This window comes from Archocentrus centrarchus, chromosome 16, assembly GCF_007364275.1.
Source record: "Archocentrus centrarchus isolate MPI-CPG fArcCen1 chromosome 16, fArcCen1, whole genome shotgun sequence".
Taxonomy (NCBI): domain Eukaryota; kingdom Metazoa; phylum Chordata; class Actinopteri; order Cichliformes; family Cichlidae; genus Archocentrus; species Archocentrus centrarchus.
This window is the reverse complement of record NC_044361.1, coordinates 1331666-1347102: the sequence shown is the minus strand read 5'-3', so window position 1 is coordinate 1347102 and position 15437 is coordinate 1331666. Positions and strand designations below refer to the sequence as shown.

The 15437-nt window shown below is 45.5% G+C and overlaps 1 protein-coding gene across 1 annotated transcript in view; it reads left to right on the top strand.

Moving 5' to 3' along the window:
- The first annotated feature begins 2807 nt into the window (after nucleotides 1–2807).
- The window catches only part of sv2a (synaptic vesicle glycoprotein 2A), a 47719-nt gene continuing 35089 nt past the window's right edge, over nucleotides 2808–15437 (top strand). Inside the window, 1 exon segment of the mRNA XM_030749359.1 lies at nucleotides 2808–2940. The gene's annotated coding sequence lies outside the window, so the exon portion shown is untranslated.

Sequence of the window (15437 nt, the reverse complement as noted above, 5' to 3'; positions counted from 1 at the left end):
ACAGTTTCCAGGTTTATAGGAGCTCACACACAGCGCCCAGCGAGTTCTATCAGAACAGTTATCCTCTACATCAGAAACTTATTGATCGTCCTTCATCCTCTCATTGGTCTCAACTGTCTTGCTGTTTTCAGGCCTACATCATTCTCTCCTTCACTGGGCCTGCTGCTTTTTTCTTGGTGCTGTTATTACTGAAGTCATTGTGTGCTAATAGATCACCCTTTGATTACAGCATCATAATAATTTACCCCAACATCCATCCATCCATCCATCCCTCCATCCCTCCATACCCCCATCCTTCCACCCATCCATCATCCATCCATCCATCCATAAATCCATCCATCCATCCATCCATCCACCCACCCACCCACCCACCCACCCACCCATCCATCCATCCATCCATCCATCCATCCATCCATCCATCCATCCATCCATCCATCCATCCATCATGACATTCAGAGTTCAGCTGTGTTTAGCAGGCTGTTGAAAATTCAAAACATTTTATGGCATGAAATGAAAAATGATATTATTATTAACACTTACGTGATCTGCACCACTTTGTCAGGTTTGTTCTCATCTCCTTCCATAAAGGATGGTACCAGTGTATCCTCTGCTAAAGGAGGTAAAGGAAGCACTGAGGCTCCTTTCCTAAGCATTTGGAGAACTCAAACAGCTCTTATTTTGACTGCAGATACTTCTGAGTCACTTTGTTCAGTTAGGAAACTTCCTAAACCAAAAGGACTGTTGGAAGGTAGCCAGGACTTCAAGGCTTCCTTTATGATAGACCTTCATAATCAGAGCTGGATCAGGTGGCTCAGGCTGCTGGAGGACTTCCCACTGAGCATTTGTCTTCCATTCAGTCTCCATGTGTTTAAAGGCCATTGCATGTCATTGTTGTCTTCTTTCTCCTGTAGTTTCTGATTTGTCCTGTTTGATGTTGATAGCCTCTCTTTGCTCCTCATTACCCAGCCTGTCGTGGCAGATGGCTGCTCCTCCCTGAGCCTAAATCTGCCAGAGGTTTTTTTTAAAAGAAGGAGCTCTTCCTGCACACTGCTGCCAGGTGCTGCTCACAGGGGATCAGAAGATGGGTCTGTCTTTCTAATAATGTGAGGCTTCACACAATTTCATCACCCTCCACTGTCAGCACGAGCAGGACAGAGGACGGAGGGACCGGCTCCTGCAGACAGCAGCTCTCTATTCCAATCTGATCGATAGATGACCCAAACAGACAACAGCAGCTGAAAGCCTGAAGCTAATTGAAAGGCCTCATCTGATCTGAAGCTCCCGATGATCATCAGACCACAGCTGCAGTGTCAGTGAAAATCTGACAGGAAGTCCGAAACACTGAAGGCACAGTGGGGGCGCTACACACAGAGGGTGGGCACGGTTTTCGACCAATCAGAGCCAAGGTGATGGTATCCTCAGCACGGGTGTTTCCAGGGATTTTTTTTTGATGGGGACACAAGAAAATCACAGCAAATTCTATCAGAAATAAATACCAAATCAAACTGAACCCCCAATGAGAAAGACACATTTCTGTTTATTTACACCACCCAGCCACTTTATTAGTTACATCTGCTCAACTGCTCATTAATGCAAATATCTGATCAGCCAATCACACGGCAGCAGCTCAGAGCATGCATTCATGCAGAACAGTCAAGATGACCTGCTGAAGTTCAAACTGAGCACCAGAATGAGACAGAAAGATGCTTTAAGCATCTCTCATCACGTTTCTTGGTCTGAATATTTCAGAAACTGCTTATTGATGTGATTTTCTCACAGCTGTCTGTGGGGTTTACAGACAGTGAGCTGCAGTCCTCTGGATGAGTATGCAGAAGAGCATCTCTGAATGGACTACAGCAGCAGAAGACACACAGCCAACCATTCACACGTGTGTCTGTACTGTGGAAGGAAGGAGAGAACCCACACACTGAAAGGCCCCAGCTGGCAACAAGTAACACAGAAAGCCCGAAACGAATATCATCTGTTCAGTGATAATCTCATAGCATCAGTGGAAGTTAACTAACCTGCATTTCTGTAGTTTGCCTACAAACGTGCAGTAAACAGGGCTACAGCTGCTCTGAACACCAACCACACTGTCAGATAAATTCAAGTCAGTGTTTTTAACATCTGCGCTTTTCTTGCTCTGAAAGGTCCGCAGTGTCCAAGCTGGAACTTTGAATTCCTTTACGATCCCTGCTTGGAAAAACTGGACCTCATCTCTGCTTACACCGAGTGGATGAAACCGCTGCTGACAGAGAGAAATGATTCTCCATAAGCTCCGGTCATATTCTCTGTTATTTTTCCTCTCATGCTTCAGTGTTTTTCTTTATGACGCTGCAGTTGTGTTTGTATCACAGCCTTAAAATATCAGCATCCAAAAGGGTTTCTAACACACGCATCCTTCTGAACCCCCCCCCTTCCCTTTTAACAGCCAATTACAGGCACGAGCCCAAACACGTGCAAGAAGAGGCTCGTCTTGCACACTTCATTGCACCAACCATTTGGTGCACGCGGACCCAGTGTGAGCTCCGCTGAGCGCGAGCGGGAAGAGCGCATTTTCTACCTGGCTGTGCGCGTCCTGTATAAAGAGCGGGACCTTCCAGTATTCATACTCACCAATGGTTGAATCACAGGGCAGAAAAATGAATCACCTTCACTTCACTTCCCCATGTACAAACCAGCGAGCCCCCCTCTTGTTTCTGAGAGGAATGGTGTCTGCTGGGAGAGAGATGGGAGCGCAGGGAGGAGGAGGAGGGGGCGGTGTCTCCGTGCAGGAAGGATGCTGTGTAGTAAGTAAAGGGGGCGGAGGGGGGAGGAGAGTGCAGCTCTCTGCTGCTACGTCAGCGTACATCACAGTACCTTTCTGCTTCCAGTACTCGGGGTGACGTCCCTGCGCTGAAAATCCCGGTCACCCTATAACGCTCTGATCCTCGCAGGAAGGTAAGAAAACGACGAATCTTCTCTAATCAGCCACTTTTTGTCTTTACGTCACTTTTTTAATTTCCTTAAGTGAGCCTGCACGAAGAGGGCGACATGCAGGAATATTTCGGTGCGTTTCTGACTCAAATCCAGATTTATTCATCATTAAAAACCAGTTTATAGGCCCGCGCTGCGCAATGCGCTGACCCCTGCACGTGTATGCAAAGAACTGCGCAGAGAATTAATGAACAGTTGGAGAGGATTTTAAGGCTTTTTTTTTTTTGGGGGGGGGGGGGGGGGGGGGGGGGGGGGCCTTCCTTTCTTCCTTCGGGCAGGTCCTGTGCGTTAACACCCATCCTCATCTCTATCCGTCCCGGCGCAGAGGTTTCAGGCATGTAGGCAAAGGTAGAAGCTGATGTGACGCTGTGTTTTAATGGCCTTAAAGAGCAGCTTTCGGTCTAATTAGCGGCGGTGTTGGCACCGATGCCCTTGCCCTTCCTGCGTCTCCCGCTTCGCCTTCTGTTACCGCTGCACGGTCACAAATTTACTGCCTTAATCCCGCTGCGCTTTTCTCTCACTATTTAGAAAGTTTCCCCTGCTTGTGTTTCCGTTCATTTATGCTCAAAGGTGCCCGTGCAGCCGGGGTTTCGTGCGCTGCGTCGTGCACCAGAATGACCTTGTAGAAACCCAGCAGGGAGAATGTGACGGAGAAAGAGTGATGGGCATTTTTGCTGCTCTCTCTGTGGTTTTGCTCTCAGAGAGGGATGCTGTTTGGAATCGTGTTTGTGCCCGCAAAGGTTGTAAAGTGCTGTTCGGGGGGCGGAATCTTGTGGTTTATTGCTGCTGGAAAACAAATTTATGCTCCATTCAGTGTAGATGATGCATTTTACAACTTTGCATGTGTGATGTCTTGTCCCTGCGGCAGCCATCACTGCAGCTCAGTCAGCTTCTGAGCTATTTATGCATCCAGCCCACAGGAGGGGTTGCAGTGAGGGGAGCAGATCCTGTTTCAAACCTGCAGGATTACTGACAGCCCTTTAAAAAATATGGCGTAATCCTTTTAATTAGGCTTCTAGGGCTGCTTGGAACATAATGGAATATAATGGTTGATCTTTAATAACACCCAGTGATGACCAGTTTATTCTTCAGGAAGTTTGTTTTCTGTGCAGCTTGCTCTGCACGTCTTTGAGCCTTTGGACCTGCAGGTTGGGGTGTTCCCTCTGAAGCACCAGGAGGAGATGGACCAGGCCTGATCTAACCACTGCGCTGAAATCCTACCCCCCCCCCCCCTCCATACTGGCTCAATGTTCAGTCTGACTTCCAGTTGAGTTGCTGCTGTTATGGTGTTTGCAGCAGATATGCAAGTGAAAATGATTCTTCAGACATCATTTGGTAGTCGTTAGATGTTTTTGGTAGTTAATCAAATACATCACATAACACCTGACATGATTCTGCTTCTCAAAAGTCAGAATTTGATGTTACTGCTGAAAGTAAACTGAAAATATTTGAGTTTTAGATAATTATAAGATCACATTCTGACCTTTCACAAACAAAATGATCATTTTTTTTTAGCAGAATAAAAACAACCTTCATCTCTATATGGGAGCTTTGGCTGTTTTCTGATTTAAAATAATCTATAATAATTTATCAATTTATTCTGTATAGTTTATACCTGACGCATCACTCAGCTCTATAAAAACAGGTTGTCTGCATATTTTCGTGCAGGTGAAGCTGACGCTCCCTTTCAAAGCCCTGTTTGCTAAGCTTACAGGAGCTGAGGGAGCTGCTCTGTTTGGTGTTCTCATTCTGCGCCTGCTGCCCCTGCTGATTGGGCCGTGCTCCAGTGTGTCCACTGAGATTAGCCTTGTCACAAGTTACGACTCGTTTCTCCTGCAGCTGGGAGCAGTGGTGCCGGATAGATTTGCATAATAGCTAAAAAAAAAAGAGAGAAATGAAGAAATGACAGGCTGCGGCACAGTGGAGCACAGCTACGCACCTCAGCTACTCCATCCGGGTGTTGTCAAGTTCAGCAATTAGCACAGCTGTTCCAGCACTGAGAGGGTGCTTCAAGGTGCTGCCTGCTTTCTTCAGACACATCAGCTCGTGATGCTGCTGCGGGGACACTCCTCCCTGCTAAAGATTTACTGTGAGACTGAGCGGTAATCGATGGCCTTTTCCCTCATCTCCAGATGGTGGTGGGGGTGTTCAAGCAGCAATTAGTGTCAAGCACATAACTCTCCATTAGCAGCTGAGATTGCATTTGTTTGTGACCGGCCAGAAGAGGTACTGTCTTCTGCTTTTATGCTTCTGTGATTCATAGGCCCTGATGATCAGTGATAATACATCTTTACTGCAACAGTCCCAAACTCGCATAATATCAGAACAATTTCACAGATGGGAATTTTTACATAACGGTCATTTCAGACGGCGGTTTCTGGAAGGACCGAGCAGCTCGATGCCGATCAATCAGACAGGAAGGGAAGCACAGAGTAGAGAGAAGACATCTTTTATTGATTCCTGTATTTAATCCATCATAATTATTAGAGGCAGTGGGAAGCCATAGTGCAGCACTCAGGGACCACCTCTAAATGGAAGCCAGTGACTCGGTCAAGGTCACAGTGACTGAGCATGTTTGTGTAGTGGCAGAAACCAGCAGTCCCGGAGGAAACCCACACAAGCACGGGGACGACGAGCTGCTGCGTTTGAACCAGACAACACAAAAGATAAACCTGCATTCTTTAGAATGGCCAGAAGGGGGCGAGTCAGCTGATAGAGGTTTATGGGAAAATGGCCCTCAGCTCCTTCACTCTGAGACCTCCACAGACACTTTCCCGAGGACTTCATTAGAGTCAGATCTTATTTTTCCTACAAATGAAAGAGAGACAGGATAAAACAGGGAATCCTCATCAGCTAACGACTTTCAGTTTCACGTCTGGTTTCGAAACAGTAACGTGGTGATGGCGAAAGAAATGATGTCATGGTGGCTTTGTGTGTCTGTGGTTTGATCCCTTTTCCTTTGAGGCAGCTGCTTTAAAAAACAACCTCATATAATTACCCTGTGAGTGTGGATTAAGCAAATATGTTATAAATTAGTGAGCTTTAGCTGGGTATATTTTGGACTATTAAACATAATCCTGGAGGAAACGCTGAGGTTTCTGCCTCCAGGCTCGTACACAGGTGCTGTTGGTGTTCTCATAACTCTCAGCATCCATTAATATTACTGTCTTCAGAATATAGTTATAGTAATATAGACCAGTACTGATCATGACTGTGACTATTGATGCACTGATGTTGAACATCTGAGCAGATCAAAATGTTCTGAATGATAATTTGATCAATTTCTAATATCAGTATTTTATTTGTCTTTATTTATTTTGCCCCTTATGCCAATGAAGCAAACAAGTCTTCCTTATGAAGAATAACTGACCTGTTTTAAACCCTTTCAGCTTTTTATTGCACTATTTTACCAACGTCACCCTCTGACATTTATCAGTCATGTTATCAGTCAACAGACCCCCCCCCCCCCCCCCCCACACACACACACACTCATATTTTGAGTGCAGTGAGTTGTCAAAAACAGACAAAATAATAATCAACCAGAGAAATTTGAGTGATAGCATAATAGTCTGTTTATTCTGTAGATAATGCAACATTAATGTTCAAGGAGGGACTGACAGGAGATTATCCAGGAATCATGGATGCTGTAATTTAAATACAAGTGTTCAGTAGAATAAACTGTTCTCAGTAATGAGATGAAACTTCGCTGCTCCGGTGTAACACAAACAGCTTTCACATGCAAGAGCAAAGCTTGTAATGGCAACAATCAAATTCACACAAGCATGAAAAAAACATCACACTTGTTGTTCACTGGGAGAGAAGAGCCACAGCAGAGTGTCTGAGCACACTGCTAATGATATCTACATGAGAGTTTGGCCTACAGCAGCTTTGTAATGTCCCCCTGTAATCCCTGCAGCATGTTCTCGGATGCTCCTCTGTGGAGGCACTGGTGTTGCTTTGCAGTACATAACACAGTAAATGACAGAGAATAACTTTTATCTTCTCAGACTTCTTTCTTTGCACTCGTCTGATGGGAGCATTCAGCCCAGAGTAACCACGGGAATATACTGAGTCTTATTTAGAGTGCACCATTTAGGCTCCTTTAGTTTGTCCACATTTGCTGCACATCTGCAAGCCACTGCACAACCCACCAGCTCCTCCTTCCATTCTGTATCTGTCTTAATCCCACTCATATTGTGTTAATGCCTACTCTGTTTTGTGCTGCTCTTCCTGCATTAGGCGTTCCACATATGGAAAGTCACTGAAGTCTGAAAGCAGAACCATGCTGTCAGATATACTGCAGATGGAAATCTGCCGTTGACTGTGGTGGTTCAATGCCATCAGTACTCCCCCACCGAGCTGTTGCTATGACTGTAGACCTCTAGCTTATTGCCAGTGATGGTTAATTTGCTGCAGCTGCAGTATATTCATAATTTGTCAGTTTCTGCAGACACACAGTCAGCTGCACTGAAGCTGCAGTGCACCAGTGCTGAATACTAATGAGCTAAAATGACACTAAAGCGAGCTGCTGTGACACATTCATGTTGTCCACACAGCTTTTTTCAGGATGTTTTTAACTGCAGGATTTGAACCGAACCCCTGCGGCTGCCCTGAGTCTGACTGCTCTTCAGTCCATTTTGCAGCGTGGAAAACCAAAATGGCTGCAGAGAGCTGACATCACAGTGTTTGACACGGTGTTGCTAGCCACTTTGGTGCCACCAGGGTGATGGTACACACTAAGCAGGGGAGCAGTGATGTGAGTCATGCTAGTTAGGCTGCAGATTCTCCCAGAGGGGACTTGTGCATGCACAGCCCAGCACTGGGATGGAGCTACAACCCAGTAAGCCAATACCAACCAAATATCACACCCTCCTCTTACGTCTGTAGCCTGGATGGGCCTGAGGCCATGCAGGAACATGGTGCAGCTGAATAGCTGTCACTTCCTGTGTGGCTCTGTGCAGATGTCACAGTGGGGTTGGTGCAGATGGAAGAGCGGGAGTTGGACCGAGGCGACGACGAGTGGTTTATCGTACCAATGCATCACTTTTGAGGGACGAGCCGGCTCAGGCACCTCTGTCCTTGTGGCCGGAAAACAAGACATGAATAATTGATGTGTTATTCACGCGGCCTCAGCTGGAGTTCCCTGGATGCTCAGACTAGGCTGGCTGATAGAAAAATGATGAATGAGGACGGATGAAAAATGCTGGGTGAAATTCAAAGTTGCTCGAGGAAGAATTGGCTGGAACAGGATGACGAGTAAAAGTCAGTGTGTGTGTGTGTGTGTGTGTGTGTGTGCGCGCGCGCGCGCATGTTTTTCCACCTCATCCTGCATAAGGCTGCAGTGTATTTCAGTGAGGTTTATAAGCAGGGAACCGGCAGCCAAAAACACATAGATGGGGCTCATGTTCTCCTGAATACGGCAGATTAATATTGAGTTCAGCTTTGATGCCACAGTCCCACAGAGTGAATTAAAAATGAGCCAAACACTTTAACCAGAAATTGACTTACTCTGAATTTACTTTTGCATCATCAGCCATCTAAAGGGAAGCCTTACATGCTTTTAAGTAAGCCGCTCCTCCTGGGTTGGAGCAGGAGTGCTTCCCTAAGTGAAGGCGTTTAACTATCCTGGGATCGTACTCATGAGAGATGGGAAATGGAGCTGTTGATGGATCAGTGCAGGAACAGGAATATTACAGGCCTGCCAGAGACCGGAGAGCGAATCCAGAACCCTCTGATTGTCCTCACTCCACCTGTGGTCCTTATCTTTGGGTAATGACCAAAAGATGGAGATCCTGGATACAAGAGGCTGAAATACGTTTTCTGTGTATTGTGGTTGTGCTCAGACTGGGTGAGGCGCTTCGCTGCTCCTTTACCAGCTGAGGAAGTTTGGGAACCCAATCAGGACGAAGTAGAAATGAAATGACCACCCAAATAGCCTTCCAATAACTGAACACATTTACCACATAATTGTTCTGGCAAATAATTTTATATTTAAGGGAAGCACTTGATCCATTATTTAATTCTTTTAATACAGACCAAGCAGAGACCTGAGAAAGACTCCCATGTTAATCAGTTACCTGATAAATATAATGATTGCTGTAGTTATGGTTGCAGGGATCTGTGTCTGTTGTTTAAATATGGTCCAAAAAACAACAACAGCACGGCAGCAGCTACAAAGATGAAGTCAGAGCTTCAGACTTCGAGTCAGCAAAAGAACAAATGCAGTCCTGCAACTCGGGAGGGGCACGCAGGAGGGTGATTGGCTAATTGGACTCAGGTGAGACAAATTCGACACAGAGGAAACTCATAACGGCAGAGCCGATGATTACAAAGGAGGGAAAACAGAAGAAGCAAAGCAAGCAGAGACACACAAAGAGCGTTAGTGCCAGAACAGGACGAGGAAGTGAATATCAGAGACAGCAGAACACACAACGAAACCCAAGAGAGCTGCACAAGCTGAACAATGAGAAACACAATAAAGGATAACAGTCTGAAATCATAACTGGGACCAAAACACAACAAAAAATAAGATAAAACTTTAATGATCCCACGACGGGGAAATTTGCGCATTACAGCAGCTCAGTACAGAGAAAAATGAAAAGGATGAGTAATAACAAGAAACCAAGCGTGCAGCACCTCCTGCATCCCCACTTATATCTCCTGTAAGCTGTGTGTAGATGTTCATAACTGCTCTGTTTGCACAGCTAATGATACGCGTACAGTATACAGACAGTCAGCCGGCTCGGCTCGCTTTTCCACTTTAGCGAGCTGATTTAAAATGAACCCGCGGCTGGATGTAATCTGCTCCTGTGGTCTGAGCTCATAATGGCAGAGGACAGCGTGCTTTATCATGAGCGTTGGTGGTTGTTGACTGTTTGGGAGGCGGGTGGAGGGGCCTCGCTGACCCCACCCAGAATGCAACGCTCCTGCTCAGGGGAGCAGAATAGACTGCATGTAACTGAGAATGAACACAGATGTGCTCGGGAGGTGGGCTGTGAATATTTACTTAGATTAGACTTGTGTTCATTTTCCAGTGATCATAAATAAAAAATGGCATCAAAAGATGGAAGGATGCAGGAAACTGGGTTGAGATGTGAGATGGATGTGAGAGAGTTTTAGCGCCTGAGCCATCTCGAGGTAACGCCTTGGCTTTAGTTGGACTTTTATTGCCCTCAGAGGAGATTGTGACAGCAGCTTACCTGGATCATGATGATTGCAGCGCTTGTTGTTGCCAAGAAACTGTAAGAGATTTGTGTTAAAATAGCACCAAAGAATCTGACCGCACGACCTCAGACACCCCCGCAGTGATGTCTGGTTTGAAGACTATGCTGCATCCCTGAAAGGGACAAAGTATGCTGAAATATACTGAGAATTATATTAATTTTAAGCCGATTATGTGTCTTTTTATTTAGAGAATGAACCCATTACAGGATATTTTCTTCTGTCTATCAGCATGTCATCTTGATCAGGATGCGCTGAGCCTCGGGAACAATCAGAGGAGGATATTCACTACATGCGTCACAGCGTGAAATCAAAGATGTCAGGAGAAATGCATTTGCTGCATGACATTAGCAGCCATCTGCAGCTTGGAGGAGTCACCGCTGAGCTCGGCCTTCCTCCGTCTCTCTTTTCCACGCTGCAGTTTTCACTCATACCTGCCGTTAACCTGCAGCTGGGGTGATCTGAGTCCACCTGGATCGCTCTCTTAATGCCAGGTGTGACAAAGGCTTTCTGTGTACACACACCTGCAGCAATGCACAGACAGACTGTCATCACTCAGGCCCGTCTCTGTCACGCTTCCTGATTACAGCGTCTGGGCTGTCAAATGAGCATCAAGATTTAATTCAGTGTGTAAATAAGAGTGGACGCAGAGTCTGGGTGATAATTAATAAGCTTTACTGAGATCATCTGGGTTATCTTCATAGATAAGAGTCTGCAAAAGTCATCCATCAAAGCTTTTACCTTTTATTGTAATGCATAACGGGACACCACAGGTCATCATTTTCATAACCTGAATATTGTGTTATATCATTGTGTATTATATTACATGAATCTGATGCTTTTATTGCAGGCGTTCACACCACCACCTAAAACTGATGTGTTTATGGATCTGTGCATCTCTCTGAGGAAACAAGACATGCAACAAGTAACAAAACTGCTGGTCAGTCTTTAAAAAGTGGAGTTTTAATTTCAGGCCATGACTCCACAGTCCGGACTTCCATCGCTGTGGATTCAGTTCAGTTCTTTGGAAAACTGAGTTTAATTTCAGCGGCCTGATCGCTGCCAGACCTGCTGAATGAAGAAATCACTGAAATCTGACAAAGTGAAGCAGGCTAAAAGTGTCATGTAAAGTGCTGTGGCAGGCAGGTTAGGACCCCAATGCAGGACTCGAGGAGTTAACTTAAACTTCAGCTGGAAACAACTGATGGAGCAGAACAGACCAACAGGGCACAGACAGACGGGAAAGCACACAGCAGGCAGGAAGCCACAGACGACAACATGACAGCGAACTGAAGAAACACAGACAGTATATACACACAATCAGGGAGCACAGCTGAACACAATCCAACTCACAGGACACCAAGCAAGGAACCAAGATGAACCCAGAACTATGAATTCCTATATTCAAAGGAAAGAGAAAGAACTAGAACATACATCCTCTCAAAACCCTGAATCCCCGACCCGGGGACCACGACAAAAAGATCTCAGAAAGCAGCACATCAGGCCACGATGGAAAGTGTTACAGAGTCTGTGACTCTCAAATAAAACACTTGTTTCTTTCAGATGCTTCAACAACACCGTCGCCTCTGATAAACAGTTTGCGTTATTCTGATGATTTCAGTCTGAGATGAGTCGAAGATACGGTGCCTTTTAGCAGTGTTTCTATTTCTGTCGTGAGCAAAGTTTAGCAGCGATCATGTGATGAATAGTCTTTTTTTCATTGGTCTAAAATGTGCATCAAACTGAGCTGTGACTGTGATGGGATTTCATCAAAGCCAGTTTATTCACACAGTGTTTTCAGTGCAGGCTTGTGGAGAGGTTTCAGGGCGATGCTGCTGCTCCGTGAACTGTGCATTTCTTCTGCCTCATCCATCTTCTCTCAGCCCATAACCGCTTATCTTTTTCCGGGCCAGAATCTGTCCGCTGCTAAGTGGGTCTTAGATTTCCACAAAATAAAATGTCTCAGTCCTATCAGTGAGTGCCACAGCCTGGCGTCAAGGAGAACATCTATTTTACTAGCTCAGTTTAGCAGATGCTGTTTTTCCTGTGCAGTAAAGAAAGCTCAAGGCCGTCAGAGTTGTGAATGGTGGTTATACACTGGTGCTGATAGAAGTGCCTCATCATTTAGCCTAATTTAGTGGCAGATGGGAATCTCCAGTGCTCTTTGAAATGACGATCAGCAAAGCTTACAGATAGCTGTAGCTAGCAGCAATAAATCAATGATCACATTATCATGTCCTAATGGGGAACAGATCCAAAGCCTAATTAAAAAATATCCATTCTCACACATAAAAGCATCAATGTATGTTTTACTTTCCCCCCACAGTGGAGCAGAAGTTTCAGAGGTGCGAAAAAGCTCCAAATTTAAGGGCTGATGTACTTCATCTGAGATTCAGTAATTAAATCATTTCTGGTCACACAGTACGGACACATCAACACTTCATAGCCAAAGAGTGCAGTTCCTCAAACGGCCACTTGGGGCTTATTTCAAATGTAAGTCAGTCCCCATAGATGTCCATGTACTCCTGTACAGATATGCATTATTAAAGCCTGGCTGCCTTGACTGACACATGTATATGCACTAGCATGTCATGACCTTAGCTTATTTGAGTGACTGAACTCTTTGTTATGTGGTGCTGGAATGTTTTGGACCAGCAGAGCCCGTTTCTTTAGGAAGGCGGCCTGGTTGGTAATGTGTGTGTGATGCACTGTTGTGGGAAGTGCGAGCCCACACCTCAGAGAGCAGAGGCCTGTGTGAGTGACTGTGGCAGCCACAAATGTGTCTAGATGGCTTAATTAGAGATCAGACAGTTATCAGTGTTTGCTGCCTCAGAAAAAGGTCATGCCTGGTGCAGTGTTACAGCAACGTCTCTGTTCATCTCTCCACTTTTTCAAATCCGGCTATGACTGTGACTTATGAGCCTCAGTAGCCTACTGACACATTTCATTAGCAGACCAAAGATCCTTGTGCATTAAATTATTTCAGGAGAGATGTTTTAGTATTTGCTGAAGCTTTTCCTCCATCAGTGCGAGGACTGAAGACAGCATCATCTATTTAACTCCCAGATTTTTTCCTGCTATTTTTTGTTAGCATGCTTTTAGCCTGCCGCGCTTTATGTTGCACGTGTGTCTGTGTGCGGTTGTGTGTGAGGCAGCGCCTCCCATCCCTCTGGCATCATCTCTGCTCACTAGAAGAAAACAGGATTACATAATTACGTCTTTCAGCAGCAGCCAACGACAGGCAGAGTATTTGCTCGGTTCCCCATTCGACTGTTAATTTATCATCAATTTACACTTCATTGGAGATGACAGAACTGTTTGAAGAAATGCTTTGTCTCACAATCACCTTTTGCACTGCACGGCTCATCCGGCCGTTACTATAAACCAACTGAAGGGCAGCAGAAGTGCGTATTTACTGAAAATCTGTGAACAGGGAGATATTTTGAGTGCTGAAGAAGCAGCCACAGCTGCACTCCTATATATAACCCTATACATGCACTCCATGAAACTGTTTGTTATTCATGGGCAGCAAGTCAGGCAGCATCCACTCTCATCTCAGCTCTCTGTCCTGTGAAAGGCTCATCAGAAGATGATGGGCTCCTTCATTATATTCAGAGGGGCCTCGAGTCCCCCTGGTAGAAAGGTTGTGACTAGGGCTGCAACTATCGATTATTTTAGTAACTGAAAACTCCATCGATTATTCCATCGATTAATCGAGTAATCGCATTGTCTTACATCTATACTTACTATGTAAGCTTGGATGTAGAGGTGGCTTTATAATGGCTAAAAATAGTGAAAAAAAAACAGGTTTATTGTCTCACATGTGATGCTGCAGAGGTGATGCTGACGGCTGATACGGGACCAAATGGCTGGAAATAAGGTGAAATAATATTAGGCACAGATGCCCTTCTGAGTTCATTTTACCGGCACTAACCCAAACATGCAGAACAACAGGTGATCACAGCAGCGGCCGAGACGGCCTCCTCGATTCGTTTTGACTGACTTTTGTCATTCTGGAGGACTTCTTCCACTGTAAAGCGTTTTCAGTGTTCAGGCAGCTCTCTGTGGAGCACTCATCAGGATGAATCAGCATTTAAACACTTGACTCCAGTGCATTGTTCTCCTTCCATTTCAGCGTGTATATTTTCCTTTCAGGTCATATCACTGATTCATTTGAAATTGTGCAACAGCCTTTAAGCTGCAGAACACAAAGTGTCTTCCTGCTCTGCTGCTCATTTATTTCAGAGAGAATAGTGAATAAAGGCTGGAGTCTCAGTTTATTACTCGCTGCTCTCTCAGCAGTTGTTTTGGAGCCATGAAATTAATTTTTCTGCAGCAGCAAGCACAACCATTACGGCTGACGTGCCTTTTGGTATATTCTTGATGGTGCCAGTGTGTGCGGCTAGCCGTCTGTCAGGTCTGGTTGGATCACTGTTTGCTGTTGTTTTATTCTGTGTTTGTTGTCAGATGTCTCTGCTTTTCTGGTGTATGATCGCCAAGCGCTTTTTTCTATCAGATCATCCCACACAACTTGGATAAAGCACAATCTGGGTGAGCAAACCTCAAGCTTTCCACCGTTCCTGGCGTCTATACCGGCTTACCTGTGTCGCTCACCTGCCGTCACTTCGAGGAGGATGGGTTCTAGAAGACGGGGGAAGCGTGGAGGTGTTCTGCTAAGAATTAAGACTTACTTGAGGTCTGCCTGCGGGTCTGATACCGGCCGCTATTCTGGTGGATTGTCTCCAACTATCGCTGGGACTTCGGTGGATCCAGCCTGTTTTTCCTGTTCATTCGGGCCAGCCTAACTTGCCTGTGGTGTCTCCTCTTCCAAGGCAAAAACAGGTCAGGCGTCATGGTGTGGATTATGGGAATCTTTGCCCTCTGAACTGCATCTGTACAACGGGCCACGAGGAGATGATTGTTCGCTAATGCCAGATCATTACCAAACTAGACTTTTCTGCTGAATGGATTCTTCACCTCACGTGAATTTGGATGTTTCAGACAGAAACTGGCCTTCGCGCTGTTCAGGCCATTTTCCAAACTTCTTCCTCCTGACTGTTTGTTTTTCAGCTCCCCTCGGACTACTGGCAGAGGTGGGGGCTAGCAACTGTGTTCAAATCCAACTTGCAGTGTAGACAGTCACCGTCTGACTCCTTCTTCACCTTTGAGGTGCAGACATTTGTCAGGATCTTAAATATGGCTGTACTGTGTGCTCTGATATACCGCCTGCCAAAATTCAA